General features: G+C 42.9%; 1 protein-coding gene across 9 annotated transcripts in view; it reads right to left on the reverse strand.

The window, feature by feature from the left end:
* The window catches only part of LOC141190412 (uncharacterized), a 260,923-nt gene that overhangs the window by 205,715 nt on the left and 38,875 nt on the right, over window positions 1-16,333 (reverse strand). For 2 of the 9 annotated variants that reach the window (XM_073661226.1, XM_073661230.1), the window contains exons 2-3: window positions 11,092-11,205; window positions 9,878-10,016 (exon numbers count right to left, since the gene is read on the reverse strand). The exons of 2 other annotated variants lie outside the window; for them this stretch is intronic. The gene's annotated coding sequence lies outside the window, so the exon portion shown is untranslated. Of the gene's footprint in view, window positions 1-40; window positions 1,244-9,877; window positions 10,017-11,091; window positions 11,206-16,333 lie in introns of all 9 variants that reach the window. 5 more of the 9 variants (XM_073661225.1, XM_073661229.1, XM_073661223.1 and 2 more) reach the window with 3 other exon arrangements.

The raw sequence follows: 16,333 nt of genomic DNA on the forward strand, positions 1-16,333 counted from the left end.
TATGCTGGCGCTGGTTTGGGGAAAAAAAAATGGTACTAACCCTTTCTTGTTTGGGGTAGCTCCAACATCCCGATTTCCCCTTCTTTCTGTACTGAGGGTGTTGGCTCTGTGGTGGACAAAAAGGACGTTATGAAGATTTTTGATTCAAGCAATGATTTCTTCATATCGGAAGCCTTTTCCAGTAATTTTTCTAAGGCTAGACCGAACATTTATTTTCCCCATAAGGAAATGGAATATCCAAATTTAAGTTTTTCTTCATTTCCATTCCACATTTTCAGCCAAAGTGTCCGTCCTAATGCGTTTGACAATACCGATGACCTAGCTGCTTCCCAGTCTCCACTGAGGCATCTGCCAGGAATCCAGTAGCTTTCTAAAGGAGAAGCAAGGAGGCTAATAAAATCTTCTCTAGCAGTGCCCATGCTAAGTTGATTCAGCCATCAGAACAAAGATCTCAACACACAAGTGGAAATGACATTCGTTCATAATGAAGCCACCGAAGATTTCCAGGATATCTTCAGACTGTCCATCTTCTAATTCATCAGGTCTTTAAGTTGTGTAAAATCCTCTAAACAGAAAAGTTGTTTCCGTAGCTACTTTAGCCACCTGTCAAATCTTTGGTATCTCAGACCAAGACTTAGATTTCCTTTAAAAGAAAAGGTAACTATCCTTTAGTTTGCTTGGGATAGCCACACACTTCTCTGGGAACTACCACTCATCAATAATCAAACTCTGAATACTGTTGTGAAAATGGAATACCATCTTCCGCTTTGACCTTAACCCCCCCAAACATATCAACTTGGACAGTCCGAGCCATCTTCACTTGTAATTCCATAGTAATTCTTAGCCCCGTAAGGAGCTCTTCCATGTCCCCGGAAGCAAAAAATATTTTTGTTTGTTTTCTTGGCCCAAAACTGCTGTCAGGGTTAATTCTCCATCTAGACTTTATTAAGGGATCGATTTATGGGCTTCTTCTAAGTCTGAAATGTCCTCCAAAATTATTCTTCCTCTTCTTTGCCCCAAGTGGTGCCACAGAAATGGATTGAGAAAAGAAGAATAGGGAGGACTGGATCTCCTGACAAACCATCCTTTATCTTTCATTAAGAAAGGGTGCTCTTCTTTCACAATTTTTTACGTGTACCCTTGACAGTTGTTTTTTACGAGGAAATGGAAGCTTTTTACCACAAATGGCACATTTACGACTTGCAGTGATATCTTTCATTTTTGGTGCAGAATTCTTGTACCCCTGAAAGAGAGGGGAGAAGGAGATATAGTTATTCTGCTCCAAAAGCGGGGCCTACCTATATGAGGATCACTTACTGGGCCCGGGTTCATGCTAAGATCTGCAGATGCAGGGCTAGAAGACGTACCCTCCATAGACACAGACTATCTCAGTCCTACCTTAGAGCATCTGTTGTCAGTCACTTAAAGCCAAGTGACCATGACACGGCGCAGAAACATCCATCAGATGAGACTCCTCCTCCATAAAAGTGGCCCTGGCAGTGCCGAGGCAAAGGAGGCCTCCATGCAGCCCTTGGTGGACGACTCCTCACAATTTCCATGCCTGATAGATTGGAAACTGGCTGTGTGTGAAACGCAACAGGAAATTATGTCTAATAGAAGTGTCCTCATCAGACAGCACTTCCTGTGCTCACAGCCATACAGCGGCATAGAGGAAGAGAAGTAAGGCTGGGGTGCTCTGGCAGGACCCCAGCCATCAACCATTCAGTATTACCTTAACATGCAGAAGAATAGTGAGGTCCTGAATCCTGGAGAAGACAAGCTATCCGAGGATGGAGGCCATGCGATCGACCTCAGCTGCCCGGCTAGCTAAAGGAAGGTACATAATTATAATCAGTGTCTGCTGCCAGCCACAGAGCATGGTAGGATGACCTCTTCATGCATCATAGGAACAGAAAAAACACTGAGGATAGGAAGTAGGGAGAGGGTATTTGACCTCTTTTGGTTTCCGGTCCCTATTAAGGTGGAGAGTCAACTTCCCAAGGTGCTGTCATGGAAGGAGGCTGCAGAAAAGATTTAACTGACTCTGAAGAGTCAAAAATTGTTATAAGTCTTAGGGGTCATGCGGTCTGTGGATCTAGGTCCAAGCACAGACTGCAATGCAGGGTATGATCGCGGGGTCTCGTCCTGAACTTGACAGCATTATAAATTGCTATGAGGCTATTGAGTTTGGGTCAGGAGACCCGCAGAGATTCTGTGTATTGCATCAACCAAAACAAGAGGGAAATGTACAGACCCAAATTGTAAAATGTGCCAAACTTTATTAATCATTTAAATAAAAAGATAAAATTGAATTAAACAAGAGAAAAGGAGGAAATCCAGAACAGAGTGAAAAACCCAGCCCAGGCACAATCACAAAGATAGATATACAAAGTATACAGGAATATCCATAAATACCAAATGCTAGTATAGAAAAAATTCTTTCATGATTTAATGGAGCCATCAAGTGGACTTTTAAAAAAAAAAAAAAAAAAAAAAACTCAATGCCTACATAACCTGCAAGTGCAGCATGCAAGAAAGAAAAGTATATGGAGGATACCTGTAGCTGTGATGTGTCAGCTGGAGTGGGCTGAGGCCCCGACGCACGTTTCGCACTAGCTTCTCCCTGTGGTGTGAATGGAGTCTGTGCTCGGATGTCTGCATGAGCCCTTACAAAGGGATGCAAGCACTCAAGATACTGGTGTTAGAACCTTGCTCTTAGGTTTTTTCCTTTGCTGGTCACATGACCTCGTTGGCCTATTTAATCCTGCTCCGCCCTTCTGGCTTTGCTGGACTTCATTGTATAACTACTTTCTAGCTAGCCTGTGCTCTGTATCTAACTATGTTAGTTTGCTTGGTCTACGGACCTCAGTGTTCTATATATTTTGTTTGTTTGTCTGTCTGCTACTATTTCTGTTAGGAGGTGTCCCATTTTCCTCCCAGTCCTTAGTACTTGTAGGGATTCCTTCCCCACATCTATAGGTCTCCGTACAGACTAGCTTAGGACTTTAGCAGGTCTGATCGCAGGATCAGGTTCCCTGTTACATCGTAGGGATTCAGCTGAGTTCTATCGTAGGGACAGATCTCCTCTCTTTCCTTAGCTCTGGTAGCAGAACATAACAGTAAGTCCAGCCTGCAAATTTTCTAAGAAAAGATTTTTCTGTTCCATCATGGTGTCGGTTCAGGATTTGGCTCATCGCCTGCAGGGACTCTCTCTGGAGGTGGCCGAGCTCCGTCAGCACGTGAGTAACTGTCCTGGAGCACATTTCTTGGAGCCTAAGGTATGTTTGCCGGATTTATTTTTTGGTGAACACCGAGAATTTTTTTCATTTAAAAATGCTTGCTTATTGTATTTTCGTTTGAGACCCAAGTCCTCTGGGGATGAATCCCAGCGCATAGGGTTCATAATGTCACTTTTGCGCAAAGAGCCTCAGGAGTGGGCCTTTTCTTTGCAACCTAGTGATACATGCTTCAGATCAGTGGATAGTTTTTTTTCTGCTTTGGGACTATTATATGATGATCCTGACCGTGTCGCATCAGCTGAGACTGAGTTAAGACGTTTGAGACAGGGATCAGGTAATGTGGAAAAATATTGTACTCATTTCCGTCATTGGTCTACTCAAACAGGGTGGAACGATTCTGCTCTGAAAAGTCTATTTCTTGCTGGGCTCAATGAAAGGGTTAAAGACCTGCTAATTGCTTATCCTACACCTGAAGATTTGCAACAGGCTATGCAATTAGCTATACGGGTGGATAGGAGACTGCGTGCAAGGGTTAATGAGAGCAAATCCTCTGCTATGTCAGTTTCTGGTTATGAGAATGTGTGTACTAACAGTGGTGAATCGATGGAGATTGGATCGGTGGCACCTCGCTCTCAAGAAAAAGACCGTCGATTTTCTGAAGGCTTGTGTTTCTATTGCGGAAAATCTGGTCATTTGATTAAAGGCTGTGAGCTTCGTATGAAGAAAGAAAAAAAAATGGTCAGTCATGCCCGTATTGCCTGTTTAAATTCCAAGGGTGTATTTTTAGCTGCTTCCACGATTGCTCAGGAAAAATTAATGGAATTTCGGGTGTTTGTTGATTGTGGGTCTACTCTGAATGTAATTGATGGGGGATTCTTGGAAAGACTCAATTTAAAACCCGAACCTTTATCATCCCCCATTGCTGTGGTTTCTGTGGATGGTTCCCCTTTGAAGAATATTACTCTCAAGGTCTGTGAATTTCCTCTCACTATTAATGGTGTTCACCATGAGAAATTGGATTTGGTAGTTTTGAATAACTTGCCTTCTCCAGTAATATTGGGATTGCCCTGGTTAAAATTTCACAATCCTGTACTGGATTGGTCTACCAATGAAATTAAATCCTGGAGCCATAAATGTTATGACAAGTGTTGTAACGGGCGTATTGCAGCTTTGGATAGGGGAGAATTGCCTGTTCCTATTCAGGATTTTTGGAGAGTTTTTTCTGAGAAGGAATCGCAGGTTTTGCCTCCCCATAGAGACTATGATTGTTCTATTGAATTTGTCCCTGGAGCGACTCTTCCTAAAAGTCGTTTATTTAACCTTACTATTCCTGAGAGGAAGGCTTTGGAGGAATACATACAGACAAGTTTGGCCGCCGGTCACATTAGGCCCTCTAAGTCTCCTGTGGCGGTTGGATTTTTTTTTGTAAAAAAAAAGGACGGCGGTTTACGTCCTTGTCTGGATTTTCGTGAGATTAACAAAATTACTGTACGCAATCCTTACCCACTGCCATTGATTCCTGATCTGTTTAACCAGTTAATGGGGGCCAAGTGGTTCTCTAAAATTGACCTTAAGGGGGCATACAATCTGTTGCGCATGAAGGAGGGTGACGAATGGAAGACTGCTTTTAACACTCCTGTGGGTCATTTTGAGAATCTTGTTATGCCTTTTGGTCTTACTAATGCTCCTGCATTTTTTCAGAATCTTATTAATGACATCCTTAGACCTTTGATCGGCAAAAATGTGGTTGTGTATTTGGATGACATTTTGATTTATTCGCCGGATCTGGAGTCTCATTGGCGGAGCGTACGTGAGGTATTACAATTGTTAATGGACAATTCACTTTTTGCTAAGCTGGAGAAATGTGAGTTCGCTGTACAGAGAATTAGTTTTTTGGGTTACATTATCTCCAGCGAAGGTTTTGAGATGGACCCGGTTAAAGTTCAAGCTGTACAGGAATGGCCTAGGCCTATTGGTTTGAAATCGATACAGAGGTTTTTGGGTTTCGCCAATTATTACAGAAAATTCATAAAAAATTTTTCTAGTATTGTCAAACCTCTGACCGATCTCACCAGGAAAGGTGCTGATGCGGTTCAGTGGTCTTCTGAGGCCATTGAAGCTTTTGTGTATCTCAAGGAGAGGTTCACCTCTGCTCCCATCCTTATGCAGCCTGATGTGACTAAGCCGTTTTTGGTTGAGGTTGATGCTTCCTCTGTGGGGGTTGGCGCAGTATTGTCTCAGGATAACGGGGATGGATTACATCCCTGTGCCTTTTTTTCAAAAAAATTTTCGGAGACTGAACTGAATTACGATATTGGTAATCGGGAATTATTGGCTATTAAACTCGCATTTGAACACTGGCGCCACTTCTTGGAAGGTGCGAAATTTCCCGTTCAGGTTCTTACGGATCATAAAAATCTGATATATCTTGATGCTGCCAAGCGCCTGAATGCCCGTCAGGCTAGGTGGGCACGGTTTTTCTCGCGGTTTAATTTCTCCGTTACTTACATCCCTGGTACTAAGAATGTTAAGGCGGATGCCTTGTCTCACAGTTTTTCTCCCATAGTCGGTGCTGAGAAAGAGGAGAACATTTTACAAGAAGGTGTTGTGATAGCTGCTTTGGACTCCGTTTTGGAAGATGAGATTCTTAAAGCACAGGAGAATGCCCCATCTAACACTCCTCATGGGAGGTTGTTTGTGCCTGGGACCTTTAGGAGAGATTTGTTTGTTGAGTGTCACGAATCTCGGTTGGCAGGTCATTCCGGAATCTCTGAGACCAAGAGACTGGTGGGTCGCAGTTTTTGGTGGCCTGGATGGCAGAAGGAAGTCATTAAGTGGGTGCGCCAATGTACTATATGTGCTAGATCTAAGTCCTCACATACTCCTGCTGCGGGGTTGCTTTGTCCTTTGGAGGTTCCCAGTGCTCCTTGGACACATTTGGCTATGGACTTTATAACTGACCTTCCCCCCTCTGAGGGTTTTACTGTCATCTGGGTGGTCGTGGACCGTTTTAGCAAGATGTGTCACTTGGTTCCCTTCGTCAAACTGCCCTGCGCTAAAACTCTCGCTAAGGCCTTTGTGTCAAGGAAATTGTCAGACTTCATGGCGTTTCTACTGACATTGTTTCTGATAGGGGTCCTCAGTTCGTGGCTCGTTTTTGGCGTGCCTTTTGTGACAGGTTGGGAGTTCATTTGTCATTCTCGTCCGGATATCATCCTGAATCTAATGGCCAGACAGAAAGGAAAAACCAGGATGTTGAGCAGTTCTTGCGTTGTTTTGTGGCAGACAATCAAGAGGGGTGGTCTGAGTTTCTGCCACTTGCTGAATTTGCTCTGAACAATCATACATCTTCTTCTGCTGGTTGTTCGCCTTTTTTTTGTTGTTCTGGGAGACATCCGTCGTTTGGGTCGTTCTCCAAGTTGGGATCTGCCGTGCCTGAGGAGGAGAATTTTTCCGGTGATTTGGAGAGAGTTTGGACAGATGTGCGTGGTAATCTTCAGGAGGCCAACAGAAAATCTAAAGACTACTTTGATAGGAAACGACAGGAGGTTTTGTTCGCTGTTGGTGACATGGTTTGGTTGTCCTCTAGGAATCTGCGGTTGAGGATTCCTTCTAAGAAATTGGGTCCCAAGTTTGTAGGGCCCTTTAAGGTGCTTCAGGTTGTCAACCAATCTGCTGTTAGGTTGGAGGTTCCTACCTCCTGGAGAATTAATCCGGTATTTCATGTCTCTCTGTTAAAAAAAGCTGTTGTGTCGGATGGTGACGCCTCTGCCTCTGTTCCTCCGGTGGTGGAGGACGGGGAATATGAAATTTCTCGCATCCTTAACTCTAGACGGTATAGAGGTAGTTTGCAGTATCTGGTGGCCTGGAAAGGTTTCGGACCCGAGGATAACTCTTGGGTGAGGTCAGATGATGTTTCCGCGTCCAGACTTATCAGAGCGTTTCACAGGAGATTTCCTGATAAGCCTGGTCCTAGGGGATCCGGAGGATCCTCTTAGAAGGGGGGGTACTGTTAGAACCTTGCTCTTAGGTTTTTTCCTTTGCTGGTCACATGACCTCGTTGGCCTATTTAATCCTGCTCCGCCCTTCTGGCTTTGCTGGACTTCATTGTATAACTACTTTCTAGCTAGCCTGTGCTCTGTATCTAACTATGTTAGTTTGCTTGGTCTACGGACCTCAGTGTTCTATATATTTTGTTTGTTTGTCTGTCTGCTACTATTTCTGTTAGGAGGTGTCCCATATTCCTCCCAGTCCTTAGTACTTGTAGGGATTCCTTCCCCACATCTATAGGTCTCCGTACAGACTAGCTTAGGACTTTAGCAGGTCTGATCGCAGGATCAGGTTCCCTGTTACATCGTGGGGATTCAGCTGAGTTCTATCGAAGGGACAGATTTCCGCTCTTTCCTTAGCTCTGGTAGCAGAACATAACAACTGGGGCATGATCACAGATCCAGCAAAAGTTTTGTTGTATACAGTACAGACCAAAAGTTTGGACACACCTTCTCATTTAAAGATTTTTCTGTATTTTCATGACTTTGAAAATTGTACATTCACACTGAAGGCATCAAAACTATGAATTAACACATGTGGAATTATATACTTAACAAAAAAGTATATAATCCTGAAAATATGTCTTATATTCTAGGTTCTTCAAATTAGCCACCTTTTGTTTTGAGGAGACTGCTTTGCACACTCTTGGCATTCTCTTGATGAGCTTCAAGAGGTAGTCACCGGAAATGGTTTTCACTTCACAGGTGTGCCCCGTCAGGTTTAATAAGTGGGATTTCTTGCCTTATAAATAGGGTTGGGACCATCAGCTGTGTTGTGCAGAAGTCAGGTGGATACACAGCTGATAGTCCTACTGAGTAGACTGTTAGAATTTGTATTATGGCAAGAAAAAAGCAGCTAAGTAAAGAAAAAAAGAGTGGCCATCATTACTTTAAAAAATGAAGGTCAGTCAGTCCGAAAAATTGGGAAAACTTTGAAAGTGTCCCCAAGTGCAGCTGCAAAAACCATCAAGCGCTACAAAGAAACTGGCTCACATGAGGACCGCCCCAGGAAAGGAAGACCAAGAATCACCTCTGCTTCTGAGGATAAGTTTATCCGAGTCACCAGCCTCAGAAAACGCAGGTTAACAGCAGCTCAGATTAGAGACCAGGTCAATGCCACACAGAGTTCTAGCAGCAGACACATCTCTACAACAACTGTTAAGAGGAGACTTTGTGCAGCAGGCCTTCATGGTAAAATAGCTGCTAGGAAACCACTGCTAAGGACAGGCTACAAGCAGAAGAGACTTGTTTGGGCTAAAGAACACAAGGAATGGACATTAGACCAGTGGAAATCTGTGCTTTGGTCTGAGGAGTCCAAATTTGAGATCTTTGGTTCCAACCACCGTGTCTTTGTGCGACGCAGAAAAGGTGAACGGATGGATTCTACATGCCTGGTTCCCACCGTGAAGCATGGAGGAGGAGGTGTGATGGTGTGGGGGTGCTTTGCTGGTGACACTGTGGGGGATTTATTCAAAATTGAAGGCATACTGAACCAGCATGGCTACCACAGCATCTTGCAGCGACATGCTATTCCATCCGGTTTGCGTTTAGTTGGACCATCATTTATTTTTCAACAGGACAATGACCCCACACACACCTCCAGGCTGTGTAAGGGCTATTTGACCAAGAAGGAGAGTGATGGGGTGCTACGCCAGATAACCTGGCCTCCACAGTCACCAGACCTGAACCCAATCGAGATGGTTTGGGGTGAGCTGGACCGCAGAGTGAAAACAAAAGGGCCAACAAGTGCTAAGCATCTCTGGGAACTCGTTCAAGATTGTTTGAAGAACATTTCCAGCGACTACCTCTTGAAGCTCATCAAGAGAATGCCAAGAGTGTGCAAAGCAGTCTCATCAAAGCAAAAGGTGGCTACTGTGAAGAACCTAGAATATAAGACATATTTTCAGTTGTTTCACACTTTTTTGTTAAGTATATAATTTCACATGTGTTAATTCATAGTTTTGATGCCTTCAGTGTGAATGTACAATTTTCAAAGTCATGAAAATACAGAAAAATCTTTAAATGAGAAGGTGTGTCCAAACTTTTGGTCTGTACTGTATATTCATCAGGGTTGCAAAACAAAAAAAAAAAACAAAAAAAAAAAAACACACACCACACTGCCAAAGGTTTTGAAAGGAATCAAATGTGAAGCGACCAGGTAGCCATTATCCTCCGTGTTGTCATATACCAACCTCCCTAGACTTGCCAGAAGTACAAGGAATTCAGTGCTCAGAGAGACACGGCCAAGATGAAAAGGCTGAACACGAAAACCATTGAGCAAGACACAGAAGTGAGTACGTCAAGACGGGGCCAAGAAACGAGTAGCCAAGGAGAAGAGTACTTTGATGCATGCAATGGAGCATTGTCCTGCATAAAAATCATGGTTTCTTGAAATACGCAGACTGTTTACTGAACCGCTGCTTGAATAGTCTATCTTCAACCCGAAAAGGTCCAACTATCAGCAGTACCCCACCTCCACATTGCTGGCATCTGAGTGGAAGTGGAAGTCTGATCCCATTACGGCCCATCCATCTGCACCATGGAGTCACTTGCATCTCACCAGGACATAAAACCTTTGAACAATCTTACTTCAGGTATTTGTTGGCCCGGTCTTGACATTTTCCCTTCTGCGTCTTTCTCAGTCGTGTTCGGGTTCTATCTCCCCACCTCGGGCGTGTCTGATCATTGAAAACCTTGTATTTATGGGTCCTCCCGGGAGGTTGCAGTTCTGGAATATGACAGCACAGAAGGATAATTGCTTCCTGGTCGCTTCACATTTGATTCTTCTCAAATCTTTGGCAGTTAATGAGCATCTCTATTTCTAAACACTTTTTGCGACCCTAATGACTATTTGCAACAAAACTTTTGCGGGTTCTGTGATCAAAAAGTTTTTTGCTGTATTGGATAGGAGGAGGACCCTATAGAGGACCTACTGTGTGAAATCCACTAAGCAAAAATATGAAAACAGCAATACTGTGGACCTAAAACTTAACTTTTACTTAATAAGATTAAAATAGACAATCCTCAATTATGACAAACAAACATATTGTAGATTAAAAACAGGAAAGAAACCCCTGTCCCTGTAAAAGATCATTTGCTGACAGTGGTCAGACCAAAATGGGGTAGAGACATAAATAAATGTCACACTATTTAAAAAAATGGAGCACGTATAAGCCTATAAAGTCCTCAGGCTCATATGAAAACACTAATAAAGTATTAAGAGGAATAGACCAAAGGAAAGATCTCACCCGATATGCGGTTTTCAGAGAATTCTCTTCCAAGTCCTCTTTATGCCCCTTGCAAGCTATGGAGTCCAGATCATCCACTGTCACTGTCAGTCCCTATGAGCTGGAACTGACCCCGAGACCCCAAGACTCCCGCCCTTACAAGGCCAGTCCACATCTGGCCCTGATCTGACCCTCGGGAGATTTATTCTGAACACTGAATATGCAGTGTGTGCCTCGGGAGGCACAAAGGGTCAGATCAGGGCCAGCTGTGGACCGCCCTTGTAAGAGCGGGAGTCTTGGGGTCTCCGGGTCAGTTCCAGCTCATAGGGACTGACAGGGAGAGTGGATGAGCAGGACTCCATAGCTTGCAAGGGGCATAAAGAGGACATGTTAAGTTTTAGGTCCACAGCATTGCTGTTTTCACTTGGTTCTGGGATCACAATTCAATGTCCTAACAATCTCAGCAGAGTCCTCTTTAAAACATGTAACAATTTGTGACTTTTCAGAGTCCGTTATAAATCTCTTTTTTGGTCCATTTTGCCTGAAGAAAACAAGCTGCATAATAATTCTAAATACCTTGATAAAGGCACTGGTATCTTTAGGCCGCAGCCCCTCGTTACACAAATCCACATCACATGATCTGCTTCATCCAATAAGCTTTCATGGTTATACAGCTTAGACTTAGGAAAGCTGCAGAATAATTAGGATATGGTTAAAATGGCTTCCGAATAATTCTGCACACACTGTATATTCAGTGTTCAGCATAAATCAGTACACCAACACATTTGTCAGAAAATCTTTAGCTTCCTTACAGAATCAACATTTTCTATGGGATATTACACCACAAAATATTCCCACAAATGTCGGCCACTGATTCAAACAAGATTATTTTACACACCCAAAAAAGTTAAATATTTCTTACATTCATTCAAAGCCATGCTGCAAAAATGAGTACACCCCAATGAAAGTCTTAAGAGCAAAGCTAAAGTTTAGACGATAAGATTCTACCGATAATTACCGTAAGAAGAATTGGGCAAGTCTAATCATTCAAACAGGTGACCATAAACCCATTTTCATTTCATGCCATCAGCAATGGCAACATGTGGAAGAGAAAGGTCACAAGATCTGAGAAAGAACATTTCTTTACACAAAAAAGGTGAAGGCTACAAGAAACAACAGGAAAGCTTTACTTATTAGTCAGAAAACCAAAGTAAGAGTGATACAAAAATGTAACAAGGGTGGAACGAGAGCATCTCACAAAGACCACGCAAGATAGCAACTAACCAGGAGCATCTTCTGAGGACCATGGCAGAAGAAAATCCATATGCAAGTTCACTGCAGTTACCTAAAGTAGAAAGCCAAACCGGGGCGAGTGTTTCCCGTCACACAATATGGCGTATACTACAGAGGAATGGCCTGCATGGTTTCCGTCCATTAAGCCCAGGCACAAAAAGGCCAGGGATCAGGTTGAAAAATATAAAAAATGCTACTGGGACGCTATACTCTGGAGTGATGAGACCAACAAAAAAAAAACGTGTTATTTTTGTTTGTTTTCTTAACTGATGCTTTCAAAATTGTATGGCGTCAAAAAAGGTGAGGAGCACAAAGAAAAATGCCTGGTGCCTACAGTGAGACCGGGTGGTGGCAATGTCCTCATGTGGAGCACATGACCTGCTGGTGTCGGGGGGAAATTTCATTGATGGGATCATGAATTCACTGGTGTCCTGCTCTATAGTGACAAAAGAAGCCACCATCACTCCGTGTCTCTACATGACAATGATACATGACTCTGTGGCCAAGTGTCTATTGATCTGACCCAACCAAAATTTAAAGGGGGAGTTCTGAAATGACAATTTGTCACTCTCAATCCAGCAGCACCCAGGCTCTGAAAGAGCTCATACTGAAGAATGTAATAAGATTGATGTTGTAATATGTCACCAACTTGTTCATTCCAGGCCTAGAAGACTTGGTGCCATCCTTATAGAGGTCTGTCAGGGCACAGCCGGGAGAACACGCAGATCCCTCCAGTTTGTTAAAGAACAAACAGGGAGATCACACAGAACCCACCCCTGCCACCAATTTGTCAGGTACCAACACTCTGCTGCCTTTAATCGCTAGGACAATTATGAAAACAGATCCAGGACATTGCACAATCTGACCTACATGAGGTAATCAAGGGGAGGTGTGTGGGTGTGACCACGGAGGATAGAGGAGCACTCATTGCCAGGGGGGTATAGATAGTATAAGCAACGGGTCACGTTCAATAACATTCAAATCATATCGGGGAGCCCCTCCTCCACCTATGCTGATTCGTCCCTGCGAACCGTATACAGTTAGTTTCTTCTTTAATCCTCATTATTTTGTGTAACTGCTTATGTATTGTATGTCTCCTTTGTAAAAATCTTGTATATTTTTCTTAAACACTGCGTCCCTTTTGGATTAAATATAAAATGTAATAGTTCTGTTTCTTTTGTTTTGTAATCGTTCCCTCCCCCGAAGCCATATGCTACCAGAACGAAGGCGTCCGCCAAGGCCTGTATTATATTTCAAATGTGGCCGGTGGTGCAGAGAATAATAATAATTGGGCTATCGTGAAGCTGACAGTGACCGTATGGGACGTGTACACGTCTTCCATGCGTCGGAATCTAGAGGTGTGACGCCATGCGCTCACTGGTCGCTTGCCGATACCTCCATAGAGAGTAGCAAAAAAGAAGCAAGACAAAAATATATCTCATACCCTACCATAATTATATATAAATGTAAAGCAAAGTTGCATAATAAATATAGGGTACTTAGTGAACTATTTTTGATCAAAAAAAGTATACAAGCCGTCCCACCGGCGGCAAGGTGACCCTAAATTGGGACGGTACCTATACTGCCTATATTAAAAACTTTGCTTTACATTTATATATAATTATGGTAGGGTATGAGATATATTTTTGTCTTGCTTCTTTTTTGCTAGTGTGAACATGCCTCTGTTTCTTGTATGTCTGCCATCTTAGACCTCAGTTCACATTGTCTGGTTTTTTGACTTGTTTGCATTCTGTGCAATTTAAGGGTGTGGCATGCCCTTTGTTGAGCTGATTGGTATATATGTAGCTTACCACGGGCCTAGGTGGTCTGGAGTTGGGACCCGGTCCTATTTGTCTACCCTTTTATATGCATTACTTCAACTTTGATATACAGTAAGGTTTTTAATATAGGCAGTATAGGTACCGTCCCAATTTAGGGTCACCTTTCCGCTGGTGGGACGGCTTGTATACTTTTTTTGATCAAAAATAGTTCACTAAGTACCCTATATTTATTATGCAACTTTGCTTTACATTTATATATAATTATGGTAGGGTATGAGATATATTTTTGTCTTGCTTCTTTTTTGCTAGTGTGAACATGCCTCTGTTTCTTGTATGTCTGCCATCTTAGACCTCAGTTCACATTGTCGGTTTTTTTGACTTGTTTGCATTCTGTGCAATTTAAGGGTGTGGCATGCCCTTTGTTGAGCTGATTGGTATATATGTAGCTTACCACGGGCCTAGGTGGTCTGGAGTTGGGACCCGGTCCTATTTGTCTACCCTTTTATATGCATTACTTCAACTTTGATATACAGTAAGGTTTTTAATATAGGCAGTATAGGTACCGTCCCAATTTAGGGTCACCTTGCCGCTGGTGGGACGGCTTGTATACTTTTTTTGATCAAAAATAGTTCACTAAGTACCCTATATTTATTATGCAACTTTGCTTTACATTTATATATAATTATGGTAGGGTATGAGATATATTTTTGTCTTGCTTCTTTTTTGCTAGTGTGAACATGCCTCTGTTTCTTGTATGTCTGCCATCTTAGACCTCAGTTCACATTGTCTGGTTTTTTGACTTGTTTGCATTCTGTGCAATTTAAGGGTGTGGCATGCCCTTTGTGGAGCTGATTGGTATATATGTAGCTTACCACGGGCCTAGGTGGTCTGGAGTTGGGACCCGGTCCTATTTGTCTACCCTTTTATATGCATTACTTCAACTTTGATATACAGTAAGGTTTTTAATATAGGCAGTATAGGTACCGTCCCAATTTAGGGTCACCTTGCCGCTGGTAGGACGGCTTGTATACTTTTTTTGATCAAAAATAGTTCACTAAGTACCCTATATTTATTATGCAACTTTGCTTTACATTTATATATAATTATGGTAGGGTATGACATATATTTTTGTCTTGCTTCTTTTTTGCTAGTGTGAACATGCCTCTGTTTCTTGTATGTCTGCCATCTTAGACCTCAGTTCACATTGTCTGGCTCCATAGAGAGTAGTGGGGACCGTGTACTTGCGGATCCCTGATGAAATCCGTGACAGTGACGGCAATGTGAGATATTGCGTGATCTCCCCGGTGTCGTTGCTGTGGAAAAGCTGACAAATATTAATCATCCATCTGTCAGATTTTCATTTGGGACCGATGCGGCAACCGCCCAGTAATGCAAGTCAATGCGTTATGTCAGTCACAACGCTGGAAATTTATCTGCCATAACTGTAGGACCCTTGCAGTTAAAAAAACAAAACAAAAAAAAAAACAATATTCATAACTTGGAAAGGGAACAAAGGAGCTCACAGCAGTCTGTAGTTTTCTGACAGAGGCAAGGGTCACAAGGCATCTCCACAGGCCATAAATCTGTCGACAAACTGTGCCTGGAATAAGTGTCTGCGATCCATCAGATGACCCAATTTACTTACCGGTTTGGGGGGGGGGGGGGGTCCCAGCTGCACCAGGGTCATGTAGAGGTTAACAGAGTGGTTAACTTTGTTCCCTTTAGTTAATGATGAAGCCATGCTTCAATGTTCACTATGAAATGGCTTTATAAATCTTACAATTACATCTATGACAAGAGGAGAACAGATTCCATTTTGTGACTGTGATATCCATCTTGACTTATAACCCCTGTGTAATGGTGATCAAGTAACACAGATGGGCGGGGAAGTTTCAAATATCTATTCAAGCTCCTAGCCTAAAGTCCTCATTGGCTCATAGTTCAGAGGGAACTTTTCCTTTGTCTGTGACCCGGAGTACAACTTACAAGGATGTGCTGTATTGGTTTCCCGAGCACTCGGAAAACAAACTTTATTAATTTGGAGTTCAAAAAGGTATAGAAGAATGTATTTCGCTAACAGAATTTGATGCCAAAAGAGTCGGGACCATCCCTGTTAGAACTCTCCTGTTAGGTTTTTTCTAGTTTGCTGGTCACATGACCATTTTTGCCTATTTAATCCGGCTCCGCCCTCCTGGCCTTGCTGGACTTCATTGTATTTACTACTCTTGAGCTAGCTTGGTGCTCTGTTACCGTTCTCTGTTAGTGTTGCTAGGTCTTCTGACCTCTATGCTTTTTGTTGTGTGTTTGTCTTTGACTGCTACAATTTCTGCTAGGAGGTGTCCAACTTTATCCCAGTCCCTAGTTCTTGTAGGGATCCCTCCCTTGCATCTATAGGTCTTCGTACAGACTAGCCGAGGACTTTAGCGGGTCTGATCGCAGGATCAGGTTCCCCGTTACATCGTAGGGATCCAGTTTAGTTCTACTGTAGGGACAGATCTCCTGTCTTTCCTTAGAGTTTGTAGCAGATCATAACAGTAAGTCCAGCCAAAAAAATTTCTCTAAGGAAAGACCTCCAGTTTCCATCATGGTCTCGGTTCAAGATTTGGCTCAATGCTTGCAGGGACTCTCTCTGGAGGTGGCCGAGCTCCAACAACACGTGAGTAGCTGTTCTGGAGCACATTTGGTAGAGCCAAAGGTACGTCTGCCTGATCTATTTTTTGGTGAACAACAAGATTTTTTTTCTT

This window comes from Phyllobates terribilis, unplaced genomic scaffold, assembly GCF_046119375.1.
Source record: "Phyllobates terribilis strain yellow unplaced genomic scaffold, ASM4611937v1 Scaffold_2__4_contigs__length_985480577, whole genome shotgun sequence".
Taxonomy (NCBI): domain Eukaryota; kingdom Metazoa; phylum Chordata; class Amphibia; order Anura; family Dendrobatidae; genus Phyllobates; species Phyllobates terribilis.